Consider the following 7,682-nt stretch of genomic DNA (forward strand, 5'->3'; position numbering starts at 1 on the left):
CTTTGATTGACAGCTCGTTTCAACTATAGACAGGCAGCAGTACAGTGTTGCCAGATTGGGCGGTTTCAGTGCATTTTGGCGGGTTTTGAACATATTTTGGGCTGGATAACGTCAGCAGTATCTGGCAACATCAGTTCAGTCCCATGCGGATTCGCAGGTGCTGTGGTGTATTGTAAGAGATCAGCTTACATTTCGATTTCATTCATTACATACGGTTTCTACCAGCTTTTTTAGTTTGTATATATTTTCATTGTAAATAAAGTGTAAATATAGTGTTGTAAAGTTTGCTATCTTAGTTCCAGAAATTTCGTTTATTTGAGTGACTGAACTTGAACTTGAGGGGGCTAGTCAGCTAGCAAGAAAGCTGCACACGGAGGCCAAGCATTGCTGATTTAATTTTGGCGAAGCCATTTGCCAGTCTTCCTTTCGAGGAAAAAATTAAAATTAAAGAGCAGGGTAGACCAACGCCTCAAATTGACTTGGTGAAAAAGGTCGGGAATAATACTCGTTCCTTTCAGCTCTCCTGGTACAAGAAAGTGAATTGGCTAACAGCAAGTGACCCACATCAACAACAGTAAATAGGCTACTTTAGTAATATGTCATGGATGGACCAAAAATATAGAATCTATTTAAAATGTTCATGCTGAGTATATTATAATGGAATATATATTTCTCTGGATATGAATTAAACACAGCTACAATTTGGAAAACATTTTTAAACAAAAACACAGCCGAGAACATTTCACACTACAGACCTGGATTAAAAGTGAAGGGTTATCAAAATTGTCAATAAAACATTTCTCAGTCAAAGTAAGTAAAATATAGGGAAAGTGTCATTGAATGAAATGTGTGGCACCCAGCTCTATGTTTGGCTCCCCAAGGTCAGTGCTTGTGCCTATTCCAGAACACTCTGCTGTTACTGCTGAGGTTCCTGACAAAGAGCTGCTTTCAATAATGATCACTTTTTAAACAACATGCCACAATTTTAAAATATAAAATGTTAAAATATACCCCCCCAACACCACCATCATGTATATTGGACAGTAGGCTAATGGGCCAAAAGAACCTGTTATTTCACAGTTTGTGACGCTGCTAACAATCAGCCAGATCAGAGGCAAGAGTATGGGCAAAATTGATGTGTTTTTTCTTTTTTCTTTTAAAATCTGGAAATATCATAACCGACCAGCCTCCCCTGTTTGAAAGACTACTAGCCGCCACTGATGTTAGTAGTATAATAAGCATCAATAATGAGTGAAATATGTTCAGGGTGTGGTATTTGTTTAACATTTATTCCCTGAAATCGAGTCATACATGACTTGGTAGTCAATGAGGCACGTAGCACCGAGTTAGCTATAATCCATGTACAACGAGACTGAGTGGGATAACTGTTTTATTCTGTCCACATTCACTGGATTTTGAGAAACAGAACATTTTTATTTTTTGCAAATTAAATAAATAAAATCTTTATACAAAATGTCTGACAAAATCATTTCCGCTTAGAATGTAAACAAAGTGGTGAAATGACAGGAGCAATTTGTGAAAACTGCGATAATAATAATTATTGAAAAATAAAATTCTGTTTTTGAGTAGAGTTTTTATTGCGTCCTTGGCTGGTTAAGCAACACGCTCCACCATTTTGTTTTTCTCTAATCACGGTATATGAGCTGATATTTTAATAGTAGAGTAGCCAATCAGAGTGCGCGATTGCTCATATCTAGTGAATGTGGATAGAATAATTCACTATATTACATTAATTAGACTGTTATGTTCACAGGGTAGCTAGCTAACTAACTAATCTGCCTAGTAGGATTTTTACACATGCTAAAATAAGAATAGCTTTAGCTTTTTTGATCTTGTGAATCAATTTTAAGGTGTAGAAAGTTTCTTTTCCTGATGTTTATAACCTAAACTCCTCCACTGTTTGAAACCAACACCCCGTAAAAGTGTTTCATGATATAACCCAAGATCACAAGATCGACACTTGGTAAAAACACAATATACTATTAGACGTGACTGTCAGATGTACAGCTACGCATCACATCAGAAATCCATGGAACAGGTAGATGGAGCGGCGTGGCTAAATAAAGTGACACAGTAAGATGAATACTTCCTCCTCCCTTCTCCCCATGCCTCAGTGTCAGACTCATTGTTTTCAATAAAGTGTCACGGCAGCCCATTATATAATCGCATTTGGGATTTTGGGATCGTGGGTTTGATCCAATCAATGGTTATTAGAATCAGCCTGTATTGATTGAAAGCAGAGAGAAGATATGATCTTTCCATCTCCATGGCATGGAGCTTCACTTAGATCATAATCTCCCCTGCTCCTGATTGGCATTAATAGGCCCGTGGGTAGCCCGGGGACATGGGCGGAGATCATTTTTTACCCCTAATAGTATAACAGTATGTTGCCTTCGCATCCATTAGGGTTTAAAAAGAGGGGGTGTGTGGGCTGGGATGCTATCTGGGAACGGGCTGAAGTTAGGGAAGTGCTCAAAGATTATTAAGACATAAGACATCGGTTGTGTAAGTATTCTTGCTTGTACTGCAATAACCTGTCACTGCCCAGCCCGCTGCTCCATTTGCACGCATGTGTGAGTGTGAGTGAGATTGTGTGCTAGAGCTGTGCTGCATTTTCACAAGGTGACATTTAAAGGACAGTTTCACACACTGCAGTTCAGCAGCTATGAGCCACTGACACATAAAAGACTTTATTACACATGCAGCATGCATTGAAGAGCCAGCTCCTGCAAACTCCACACACACGTGTGCTTGGGACAAGTTGACAAGTGCATACGAGTAAAGTGTCACTATCACTGCTCTATAAAGTGACATACAGTCTAACAGCCAGCACATAAACACAACGACTTGTATTAAAAGTTGACGTGAGTGTGTATAGCAAAGATTTAATATGGAAAATGGGCAAATCTGTATTCAGATCTCACCTTATTCAGAATTTATGGGAGCGATACACACCTGGGGGGGAGTTTGAGTTAAACAGAGGCGTGTCTCGGGATTATTTTTGTGAGGTAACCCTGTTTGGCTATACCCAGTTATTAGTTTGTTTGGGTATACCCTGAGACTAGTTTGTTTGGGTATATCCAGTTATTAGTTTGTTTGGGTATATCCAGTTATTAGTTTGTTTGGGTATACCCAGTGATTAGTTTGTTTGGGTATACCCTGAGATTAGTTTGTTTGGGTATACCCAGTTATTAGTTTGTTTGGGTATACCCAGTTATTAGTTTGTTTGGGTATACCCAGTGATTAGTTTGTTTGGGTATACCCTGAGACTAGTTTGTTTGGGTATATCCAGTTATTAGTTTGTTTGGGTATACCCTGAGACTAGTTTGTTTGGGTATATCCAGTTATTAGTTTGTTTGGGTATACCCTGAGACTAGTTTGTTTGGGTATACCCAGTGATTAGTTTGTTTGGGTATACCCAGTGATTAGTTTGTTTGGGTATATCCAGTTATTAGTTTGTTTGGGTATATCCAGTTATTAGTTTGTTTGGGTATATCCAGTTATTAGTTTGTTTGGGTATACCCAGTGATTAGTTTGTTTGGGTATACCCAGTGATTAGTTTGTTTGGGTATATCCAGTTATTAGTTTGTTTGGGTATATCCAGTTATTAGTTTGTTTGGGTATATCCAGTTATTAGTTTGTTTGGGTATACCCAGTGATTAGTTTGTTTGGGTATACCCTGAGACTAGTTTGTTTGGGTATATCCAGTTATTAGTTTGTTTGGGTATACCCTGAGACTAGTTTGTTTGGGTATATCCAGTTATTAGTTTGTTTGGGTATACCCTGAGACTAGTTTGTTTGGGTATACCCAGTGATTAGTTTGTTTGGGTATACCCAGTGATTAGTTTGTTTGGGTATATCCAGTTATTAGTTTGTTTGGGTATATCCAGTTATTAGTTTGTTTGGGTATATCCAGTTATTAGTTTGTTTGGGTATACCCTGAGACTAGTTTGTTTGGGTATATCCAGTTATTAGTTTGTTTGGGTATACCCTGAGACTAGTTTGTTTGGGTATACCCAGTGATTAGTTTGTTTGGGTATACCCAGTTATTAGTTTGTTTGGGTATACCCAGTGATTAGTTTGTTTGGCTATACCCAGCGATTAGTTTGTTTGGGTATACCCTGAGATTAGTTTGTTTGGGTATACCATGTTATTAGTTTGTTTAGGTATACCCAGTGATTAGTTTGTTTGGTATACCCAGTGATTAGTTTGTTTGGGTATACCTTGAGATTAGTTTGTTTGGGTATACCCAGTTATTAGTTTGTTTGGGTATACCCAGTGATTAGTTTGTTTGGGTATACCCTGAGACTAGTTTGTTTGGGTATAACCAGTGATTAGTTTGTTTGGGTATACCCAGTGATTAGTTTGTTTGGGTATACCCTGAGATTAGTTTGTTTGGGTATACCCAGTTATTAGTTTGTTTGGGTATACCCAGTGATTAGTTTGTTTGGCTATACCCAGCGATTAGTTTGTTTGGGTATACCCTGAGATTAGTTTGTTTGGGTATACCATGTTATTAGTTTGTTTGGGTATACCCTGAGATTAGTTTGTTTGGATATACCCAGTTATAAGTTTGTTTGGGTATAGCCAGTTATAAGTTTGTTTGGGTATACCCTGTGATTAGTTTGAAAGAGAAGATGCTACCATCACTCCGTGCCCTTGGTTGTCATGCACTTTTCCAACATGACTAAACACACATCTAAGGCCACTGTTGGATTTCTGAAGAAGAACAGAGTGAAAGTGATTCAGTGGCCAAGTATATCTCCTGATCTGAACCCAGTCGAACACCTATGGGGAATTCTGAAGAGACAAGTTGAGCATCCCTCTCCATCCAGCATCCAGTCACTAAAAGAGGTCATTGTTGAAGAATGGAAAAAAATTGATGTTGCAAAATGTCGCCAACTTGTTCATTCCATGCCTAGAAGACTTGGTGCCGTCATTAAAAATCATGGAGGCCATACAAAGTACTAGATGTAGTAGTTTTTGTTGTGGGGTGTACTTATTTTTGCACCACCCTAATTTGAGTAAAACTGAAAAATGTGTAATCTAAGTTATATTATTAACCTTACTTTCATGTTATAAGTTAAACAGATGTTATATTAAACTTTGTCTTGTCAGTATTTTGGAAATTGTTTGTGTTCATTGAGATATTGTTTAAAATGTTACTTTTCAAAGGGGGTGCACTCATTTACGCTGAGCACTGTAGAAGAAGAAGTCTTTGTCACATGCACTCTCAAGCACAGTGAAATTCCTCCTTTGCATTTAACCCACCTGAAGCAGTGAACACACGCATGCGCACACACACACACACACACACACACACACACACATACCCAGAGCAGCAGGCAGCAATGCTACAGCACCTCGGGAGCAGTTGGGGGTTAGGTGCCTTGCTCAAGGGCACTTCAGCCCAAGACTGCCCCATGTTAACATAACTACGTCTTTGGACTGTGGGGGAAACCAGAGCACCCGGAGGAAACCCACACAGACACAGGGAGAACATGCAAACTCCACACAGAAAGGCCCCCGTCAGCCACTGGACTCAAACCCTGAACCTTCTTGCTGTGAGGCGACAGCGCTAACCACTACACCATGCTGTGTGGTGCAGAAACATGGACACTAAAAAAGTTAGATGAACTTTTACTTTTGCCTCAGAAAAATCATGGGGGTGACCAGACTTGACAGAATAGGAAATTTCACTAGAAGGAAATCCCTGAATGTTGAAGAGACCATTATTGATAAAGTGGCTAATAAAAGACTGAGATATTTTGGCCACATTAACTGAATGCTACCAACTAGGTACCCGGAAATAGCAATGCTTAGCAGTATACATGGCAACCAGCCTAGAGGAAGACCAGCAAAGCAGTGGATGGATTGTGTCAAGGCAGACTGTACCACCAGAAACCTTGATTCCTTTATCCAAGCTACAAGGTTAACTCAAGATAGGAAGCTCTGGAAAGCCATCGTGAAGCAGAAGCCATCACACATCCCAGTGATGGTGTTGGTGTGGACGGCTTAGTCAAGTCAAGTCAAACCAAATTTGCAGTGATTTACATGATCATTATAACTAGCAATATACTGCAGATCATGCAGCAATATACTAGACTCCTATCATCTGTGAATATGCATTACTTTCCCCGGTATTTACAAAACGCATGTAATATTGATTAATTTCTTTAATTCAATGATTCTGAATACATCTGTATCCTCTAGGGCCATGGTTCTCAAACTGTATCACCAGGGGGTTGGTGATTTAAAAAAAAAATTATTGCTGCATTGGTGAAAATAACAATGCAGTATTATCAAAGATATTTGCTTGTTTGACTGGTGACTCAAATTTAAACAGGTTTAATCCGATATTCAGCAACTCAAAAACAATTCCGTGTATCTTGAATTTGGTGACAATTTTAATGAAAATGGATCCCGTTGATGGAACGTTCTATAATAAAAAGCTCTTTTCAAAAATAGCCAAAATGACATCATACACATGTAAATAATGAGCTTTAAAACTATAGTTTTAACACAGCTTTCCTAAAATAACAAACATTACTCTTAAACATTACAATGCACTTTGCATGCATACAGTATCTGGCAACCCTGTGTATTGGGGAGTGTGTGCTGTGTTCAGTGAGATAAGTGTGACTGTAGTATGAGCATTAAGTTGCCCTCAGCAGAAGAAGTAGTGAGTTTATGTTACTGGTTGAAAGCTACAAAAGAAAGAAAAAGAAATAGTGCTGTAAATCTGTGTGTTTTACAACATCAACAGTGAACAAAGTTGTCCCTGTGGATTTGTCTTGCCTGTGTACAACAGAATAAAGTTAAATCTGGAGAAATGTGCCCAGCATGTCTGCTTGGAGGTGTGTGTGTGTGTGTGTGTGTGTGTGTGTGTGTGTGTGTGTGTGTGTGTGTGTGTGCGTGTACTGCGGCATGCAGCAGACGCTTTCCTGTTCCCAGGGTCTCTCATTAGAGCAAGACACCTCCAATTGGGCTGAGAAGGGCATTCACTACTCACTGCAGTCTCAGAGAATCAGTGCGCATGCACACACACACACACACACACACACATGAAATAAGTGCTGATGTGGCATGCTGTTTGAGGAAAATGATCAACAACAATATGGTGTAATGAAGCAGAGTTACTGTTTCCATGTGCAAGTTAATTATTTTTCTATTACAGCATGTACTGAAACATTTCATTCACCTTATAGCAAATCAGGCAATTTTCCCTGATTACAATTACTTGTTTATTAAAGAACAGCAAATTGTACTATTTAATCAGTTTATAGTTATATTTAATGTTGTGGAACATCAGCGTAACAAACTGCAAAACACCCAATTTATAGCAACTCGAAACAGGCAGGTAGATTATTCTTTTGTTAAGGTATTCTGTGATTAGTTTGTTTGGGTATAACATGTGATTAGTTTGTTACAGTATATCCTGTGATTCGTTAGTTTGGGCATACCACGTGATTAGTTTGTTATAGTATACCATGTGATTAGTTAGTTTGGGCATAACATGCGATTAATTTGTTACAGTATACAATGTGATTAGTCAGTTACAATGTACCGTGTGACTAGTCTGTTTCAGTAAACCATGTGATAAGCATGGCACAGTATAACACGTGATTAGTCTGTAACAGTATGCCATGTGATTAGTATGT

The sequence above is a fragment of the Neoarius graeffei genome, chromosome 21 (assembly GCF_027579695.1).
Source record: "Neoarius graeffei isolate fNeoGra1 chromosome 21, fNeoGra1.pri, whole genome shotgun sequence".
Taxonomy (NCBI): domain Eukaryota; kingdom Metazoa; phylum Chordata; class Actinopteri; order Siluriformes; family Ariidae; genus Neoarius; species Neoarius graeffei.